At 42.8% G+C, this 8,649-nt stretch overlaps 1 pseudogene; it reads left to right on the top strand.

Annotated features, from left to right (window-relative positions):
• Positions 1–6,072: 6,072 nt before the first annotated feature.
• LOC128772881 (disintegrin and metalloproteinase domain-containing protein 29-like) lies at positions 6,073–7,880 on the top strand (annotated as a pseudogene).
• Positions 7,881–8,649: the final 769 nt, after the last annotated feature.

Below are 8,649 nucleotides of genomic sequence, written 5' to 3'. Positions count from 1 at the left end.
TGTAACCTGGAAATACCACTCCCGAGTGTCTGCTCCAGAGTGAAATCCCATGCTCACAAAATAAATGGTGTGTAAATATTTATAGCATCTTAGTGTTAGAAGCTAGGAATAAGGCAAAAGTCTTTCTAAATAAAAAGGAATAAACCAAGTATGAAACTTCCATCAATGGGATGCTTTGCCACAGAAATGTGACACTATTGATGCAGAATTGAAACTAGGAGAACCTCAAAGACATGATATGAGGGAAGGGAAGTCGTCTCAAAGACTACAGAGGTGGTGTGGCCTGGGACATTCACACAGCCAGCCCAGATGACAGTGTTTGGCTGGGTTTCTTTATCTCTTTCTGCCCAACATTCACATGATAAGTTCCTCTGCCTCATGTTGAATGCTGTCCTGCGCTCAACAATGCTCTCATGTTTCAACTCTCCACAGACTAAACCCTACAAACTCGGACCCCTCTGAATGGAGAGTTGTTGAGGCCATAATCTGACATGTGTTCTGACAGGAGCTGTTCCCTCCACTGTCCCTGGCTCTGGCTCTCTCCTGCAGGTGAGGAGGAGTAGGTTAGGAATACTCCACTGAAACCATCTGTCTCCTGCACCTGACTCTCCCACAACATGAGGCCCAGACCTTCCTCACCCTCATCTGTAAATGAAGTCAGTTATACTGAAACAGATTTGCACCTTGGTTTAGTGGATTGCTCCAGCTCCCCCCTGCCCTGGGCAAAACTCTGCAGCTGCAGGTGGGGACAAAATGAGGGATCAGTTTAGGGGTGAGTGGCAGCTGCACTTCTTTGAGACTTGCTTGTCCTAGTGGCATGAGACCCCTGCCGTACAAGTCAGGTCTGGGGCGACCAGGCTCCCAGCATCCCGAGTGGACTGTGTCCAGGGCAGAGTTTCCATCCTGGGAGTGGGGCTGCAAACAATGAGTGAGTCCCACATCTCAGTGGCACCTGCTGGGGCTTGGCCTCAACAGCAAACAGCTTAGGGCCACTGACATCCTGTCCCTCTGGGAAAGAGTCCTCTGAACAGGAGCTGGTCACCAGGAACCCTGGTATTGGTTGCAACAGTCTGGAGGGGAGGTTGCAGCCAGGCTGAGTAGCACATGCCTATAGTCCCAGCTCCTTGCACTGGAGTTTCCATTTGCTGAGCTGGGGTGGGGAAGGAAAGGCACATACCTTAGCTCAAAATTCTAGCTTTGCCGTCTGTCAGTATATTTTCTGGAATAAATGTTTCTTCATGGGCTGTATGCCAAGAAGGCCATTTGCAGACACTGTAAATACATCATTTGAGATTTTATTCATATTCCACATAGTAAACATTCAATGTAGTATTACTTTCAGGTGTAAAATATAGCGATTCAACATTTCCATACAACACCCAGTGCTCATTATGAGTGCGGCCCTGCAACCCCATCACCTACTTCCCCAAACCTCCTCCCACGTTCCCTCTGGTAACCATAAGTTTGTTTTGTATAGGTAAGAATCTGTTTTGTTGGGTTTATATGTTCCATGGCTTAAGCCTAAGACTCTTGATTTGGGTTCATGTCTTGATATCATGGATTCTGAGATCAAGCCCCATTTTGGTTTCTGCACTGACAGCAAAGAGACTGCTTGGGATTCTCCTTCCCGCTTCCTCTGCTCCTCGCCCCATTCTATCTCAACATAAATTTAAAAACATTGAAAAACGTTTATTTCTTGGTGTAGCTCTTCTCTCTTCTTTGTCCCATTTCCCATTTGAAGTTTCTTAAATTCTACATATGAATGAAAGCATATATTTGTCTTTCTCTCACTTGTTTCAGTTAGCATAATACTCTCTAACTCCATCCGTATCATTACAAATAGCAAATGTCATTCCTTTCAGGGCTGAGAAACATTCCAGTGTATGAGTATGAGTGTGTGTGTGTGTGTGTGTGTGTGTGTGTAGATATACCACATATACTTTATCCATTTATGAGTCAATGCTTACTTGTGCTGTTTCCATAGCTGGGCTGTTTTTGATAGGGCTGCTATAAATATAGAGTTGCAATCCCCTTTAAATTAGTACTTTTGTATCCTTTGGGTAAATACCTAGTAGTTCAATTGATCAGTCATAAGGTAGTTATATTTTTAGCATTTTGAGGAATGCCCATGCTGTTTTCCAAACAAGCTGCACCAGTTTCCATTCCCACAAGCAGTGCAAAAGTGTTCCTCTTTCTCTGTATCCTCACAAACACCTGATGTTCCTTATGTAGTTGAGTTTAGTCATTCTGACAGGAGTGAGTTGATATTTCGTTGTAGTTTTGATTTATATTTCCCTGATGATGAGTGATGTTGAGCATCATTTCATGTGTTTATTGGCCATCTGTATGTTGCATTTTGGAAAGTCTATTCATGCCTTCTGCTCATTTTTTAATAGGATTATTCAGTTTTGGAGCTGAATTTTATACTACATACAGAAAACCTAAAAAACTCCACCAAAAAAACCCCACTAGAACTGATACAATAAACCAGTAAAGCTGCAGCATACGAAATCAACATACAGAAATTTGTGCATTTCGATACAACAATAATGAAGAAGGAGAAAGAGAAATCAAGGAATTTATCCCATTTACAATTACACAAAAAAACATTAGATACCTAGAAATAACCCTCACTAAAGAGTTACAAGAGCTTTACTCTGAAAAACCTGGGACATTTATGGTACAAATTGAAGAAGACACAAAGAAATGGAAAAATATTCCATGCACATGGATTAAAACAAAAAAACATTGTTAAAATGTTGATACTACCCAAAGCAATCTAGACATTCAATGCAAATAATTCAATGCAAATATCCCTGTCAAATAATACAAGCATTCCTCACAGAGCTAAAACAAATATTTCTAAAATTATCATGGAACCACAAAAGACCTTGAACACCCAAAGCGATCCTAAAAAAGAAAAAAATGGAGGCATCACAATTCTGGGTTTCAAGCTATATTACAATGCGGTAGTCATCAAGACAGTACGGTCCTGGCACAAAAAGAGACACATAGATTAATGGAACAGAGTAGAAAACCCATAAATGGACACATAACAATATGGTCAACTAATCTTCGTCAAAACAGGAAACAGTATCAAATGGAAAAATGACAGTCCCTTCAACAAAGGGTGTTGGGAAAACTGGACAGCAACAGGATACTCTAATGGAACTGGACCACTTTCTTACAATATACACAAAAACAAATTCAAAATGGATGAAAGACCTAAATGTGAGACAGGAAACCATCAAAATCCTAGAGGAAAACACAGGCACCAAACTCTTTGACCACGGTCAGAACAGCTTCTTACTGGACATGTCCCAGATGCAAGGGAAACAAAAGCAAAAGTGAACTATTGGGACCTCAAGATAAACAGCTTCTGTACAGCAAAGACACAATCAACAAAACTAAAAGGCAACTGACAAAATAGGAGAAGATATTTGCAAATGGCATTATCAGATAAAGGCTTAGTATCCAAAATCTATAAAGAACTTCTCAAACTCGACACTGAAAAAAAAACAAATAATCTGGTGAAGAAATGGTCAGAAGACATGAATAGACATTTTTCAAAGAAGACTTCCAGATGGCGAAATGACACGTGTAATGAGGCTCATTGTCACTCCTCGTCAGGGAACATAAATCAAAACCACAATGAGATAACACCTCACACCTGTCAGGATGGCTGAAATTAACATGGTGGGAATGAAAGCTGGTGCAGCCATTCTGGAAAATAGTGTGGAGATTCCTGAAAAAAATTAAAAATAGAACTATCCTGTGATCGAGCAATTGTTTTACTAGGTATTTATCCAAAGGATACCAAAATGCTGATTCGAAGGGGCACATGGACCCCAATGTTTATAGCAGCCCTATCAACAACAAGCAAATTGTGGGAGAGCCCAAATATCCATCAGGAGATGAACACATAAAGAAGAGGTGGTAAATATATACAATGGAATATTACTCAGCCATCAAAAAGAATGAAAATGTGTGTGGAACAACAACGTATTAACCTAAGTGAAATAAGTCAGTAAGAAAAAGTCAAATATCATATGATTTCATTCATATGTGGAATATAAGAAACACAACATAGGAGAAGGAAAAATAAAATAAGAGAAAAACAGAGAGGGAAGAAAAAGGAAGAGACTTAAATACAGAGAACAAACTGAGGGGAAGTGGGGAAGTTGGGCTAAAAGGGAGATAGGCATTAAGGAGGGCACTTGTTGAAATGAGAACTGGGTGTTATATGTACGTGATGAATCACTAAATTCTACACCTGAAATCAATACTACACTGTAGGTTAACACACTTAAATTTAAATTAAAAATATTACAAGAAAATTAAATACATACATATATGAACTCTTGGGAGTACCTCAAAATAGCAAATTCTGCACAGTGAAGGAAACAATAAACAAAACTAAAAGACAACCTATGGAATGGAAGAAGATACTTGTAAATGGCATATCCCCAGGGTTAGGATCCAAAGTATGTACATTTTTTTAAATTATTTTCACTTATCAGTACAGAGTGTGTGTCCATGCATACTTTGTGTAAGAAGCAAAACTCGTGTATTGTGGTAAGATCTCACTGAAACTGAGATCCACCCTCTTCACTAAATTTTAACCGTACAGTACAATATTGTTAAGTACACATGTAATGTTGTGGAGAAGACCTCTAGAACTTAGTCATCTTGCATAACAGAATATCACACACCTTGATATCTAACCCTCATTGCGCCTCTCTGCCAGCGCCTGGCAACTGCCACTCCACTCTGTTTTATTGTTATCAAATCCCGAATTCAGCTACCTGTTGCTGGAAAGGTCAACATTCAAAGTTTGAGTTTTGGTAGGAAAGGAATTTGAGCTTTATGCACAAAGCCAGCCACTGGTAAGAATGCAGACTCCTGTCCAAAAGCCAACTCTGAGGTTTCTCCCTGACGCAGGGGGTTTTAAAGGAGAGCATATTTAATCAAACAAGGGAGTTCCATGGTTGATAACGTCTTTTGATCATGTGCAGACTCCACGGTGCAAGCTGCCAAAGTTACCTCCACTCCCTGGCATCTCCAGCTGAGGAGGGAACCACACATGCATGGGAGGAGACTGCCAGAGGCCAGGAAAGAACCCCAATAAGGGATTAGAGCGGAAAACCCCTGGGGCTCACACACGGTCAGCAGTACTTTCTGTTCTCCCCAGCTGGCATAAAAAAAATACTAAAATACAACCTTGTACTTCACCAATCATGACAGAATACTGGGAAATGTTTCCTCAGTAAACTCAGAGGAAGCTTCAAACCAAAAACCAAAGGATCAAATGGCTTGAAAACTAATGTCTAACCAGAATGAGACATGAAAAACGACGAAGCTATTTTTTTAGTCACCTATAAAGGTAAAATTGACAATGTCCACCTCCACATCCCAAGGAAGTAGGAAGCATTGGTCTCCATAATGAGGAAAAGCAGTCATCCATAGAAAGTGACCCAGCAGTACCACAGGACATGGAATTGGTAGAGAAGTTCAGGGTGTTAAAATTTCATATCCCATATTCACTAGCTGGAGGAAAGATGGAATGTGTTGAATACAGCCATGTCTCTGGGTCCAAGTCCTTACTACGTCTATGTGAGCACGGCTTGAACTGGCTCACCTACTTCTCCCACATCCACCCCAGCTGAACTGTTGTGCAGGGTCACACAATGCCACACCCTGGGACTGTTACCTAAACCCACAAGTGGATCCCAGGTGCAGGGGACTGGCCACCTGGTACAGCCCTCTGTTCTGTCAGATGGCCTAGACCTCACTTTGCTGAGGATCCTCCACTTATCCACTCTCACTGGCAGATGTCCCTGAGCAGGGGCATGAGGGTGGCAGAGGGCCAGGTCACCTTGAGGGCATCCCTCTTGCAGTTTGCATTCTGGGCAGTGCTGGCTCCTGTCCAGGGTTCTCAAGGTCGTCCCTCATGGTGCTACATCTCCTTGAGGTGGTAATTACAAAGAAGGAGCTGCACAATGGCAAGGGCATTCAGATGACTGGTTGGCTGTCCTGTAGCCTGTGTTTTGGGACAAAAGACACGTTATCCACATGTGGCCAAGGAAACCCTTTAGGTCCAGACATCTGCTGATGATCACTCAGGATGATCAGGGAGACTTGCAGATGGACTACCCCTCCATGCCTCCAGACTGTTACTACCTCGGCTACCTGGAGGAGATTCCTCTTTCCATGGTCTCCATGGACACGTGCTATCAGGGCCTTGAAGGTATCATGAAGTAGGATGACCTTGCCTATGAAATCAGACACATCAGCGATTCCCAACATTTGAACACATTGTTTCTCAGAGAGTGGCAGACACCAATGCAACGGGACCTACTTATAACCTGGGATATAAGGAGCATAGGGACCCCCGTTCCTCAAGGAAATGTCAGTACAGTCCTCAGGATCTCTAGTAAGTTGTAGTCATCCCATCACGGAATTCTGCTCTCAGTTCCAAAACAATATATAGTGTGTTCAACCACAGGTCAAAAGGTGCCCAATTCCTAATAAGGCTAGTTAGCTTAATTGACTCATTGTTTCATGGGATTCATGTAAGTTACTATATTGGTTTCATGATAATTTATAATGAGAGAGATCCAGCTAACATGGGCAAATATGTGTTGCATCAGAGTCCGTTTTTTTCGATACTATGAGTCCAAGGGTTTTTGAATTCTTGAACCCCACTCATCCTTAGTTGTGATTCGAAATGGATCCCATGAAGTTAATTTCAGTCCAGTTGTATGAAGTATATGCCATCCACAAAGCCCCATCGTGATGGGTTATTTAGGCAGATATTATTTACTCTTGTCTGTCATAGCAACACATCAGATTGCAAAAAATATTGGTTTGTGGGTTGACACTGATGAATATGCTTGCCAGAAAAGGTCCAACTGCATTAGGACCCAATTCTCTTGTATACCTGAAGCTTTCAGGAAGTGTTCCTTCATTCATATACAGCACAAAATTAGTGGCATATTAGGCAAGTGCCTCTTCAACAACTGAATGGTGCATTGAAATAAAAGTCTGACCCACAATCATTTCGGAAACTACTTAGTTGACCCAGGCAAGCATTGTGACTGCAGCTCCTTAGAGCAGTTCTATAGCAATCTATGCTGTATGAGTGATTGTATTTTAACCTCTGGGGACAAATGTAATACAGGCAGATGCTATACAAACTGCACCGATTTCGATGCTGGGACACTTGGCAGGCCAATCCAAAATATATGTGATCTTCCAGAATCCTGCCGTGGGGTGTCCTTGTCAGGCCCTGATGACTTCCATATGCAAGATGGAACCCCGTGCACTGAAGAGGGCTGCTGCTATCATGGGAACTGCACTCACTGCATTATGCACTGTCAAGAAATCTTTGCAAAAATTCTGGAAAGGTGAAGATGTCTGCTAGACCATAAATCAAAAAAGCAGCCGACATGGACACTGCAGAAGACCCCGGGGAATTCAACACTGAACCCTGTTCCCACACAGACGTGCCTTGTGGAAGGCTGCAGTGTAGCAATATCACACATCTCCCTCAGCTGCAAAAGCATGTTGGATTCCATCCATCTGAGATCTCAGGGTTCTGGTGTTTGCGGCTGGGTTCATGTCATAGCACAACCGATATTGGTCATGTGAAAACTGATATGTCATGTGTTCCTGGAAACATCTGTCAGGACACCTACTGCAGTCGCCGTGTGGCTCAGCTGAATTATGACTGTATCCCAGAGAAATGCAGTCACAGAGGGTCGTGCGACACTAACAGGAACTGCCATTGCCACATAAGCTGGGATCCTCCATGGTGCACTGGACGAGGCACTGGTGGGAGCACAGGCAGTGGACCCCTCCAACAAGAATGCGGCCAGTGAGGCAAAGTCATGAATCCCTGTTATATCTCAGAGTGGTTTTTGGTCCCATTTAAGCCATAATAGTTGCATTCCTTGTGTTGTCGCCACAAATGTCAAATTATCAACCCCGAGAAAGTTAAGGGACTGATTGTTGCTGACGACAATCCATAATTAGCCTCCTCACTGCTGAACAACTATAGACAATCCAACTGGTACATGTGAGAAAATACAGCAATGAGGCTTCAGAGCTGATATCCACGTTTCGGGGGTCTGCAGGAGACACAGGGGTCCACAGGCACATCACGGCTCTGACACACATCTCTCATGGCTCACTGACCAGAACGCTGAAATAAAACTTAAACACTGCATGCTTGTGGCCTCTACGTATATATCTAAGCTTCCAAGAGCCCAAACTGAGCCCGAGATTATGTGCAGAGGACCTGAGTTTGCATCTGGGTCTTGAACTGAGGTATATGCTTCCAGAATTAAGAGACGTTCACACAAGCTCTTTCAGGGACAAACTCATGAGTTGTCTCCAAAACTGTGCTGTTGCAAACTGAACATTTTCTCATTCTCAGGTAATCTGTCTTCCCCCAGTCCCAATGTGGGTTCAGGATAATGGAGGGCTACCACCCACCCACACTGCCAGTTCCACACTGGGGTGTCTGTGGGCTGTGAGGGAATGGGACTGGCATTAGGTTCCACCTGGCACAACCTGTGCCTCCCTGGAGAGCAAATTTCCAAATGTGGGAGACTGAGACCATGAGATTTAAAGGAGGACCAAATGAAA

This window comes from Panthera pardus, unplaced genomic scaffold (genome assembly GCF_024362965.1).
Source record: "Panthera pardus isolate Hobbes unplaced genomic scaffold, ASM2436296v1 HiC_scaffold_24, whole genome shotgun sequence".
NCBI lineage: Eukaryota > Metazoa > Chordata > Mammalia > Carnivora > Felidae > Panthera > Panthera pardus.
This window is presented reverse-complemented; position numbering and strand designations above follow the sequence as displayed.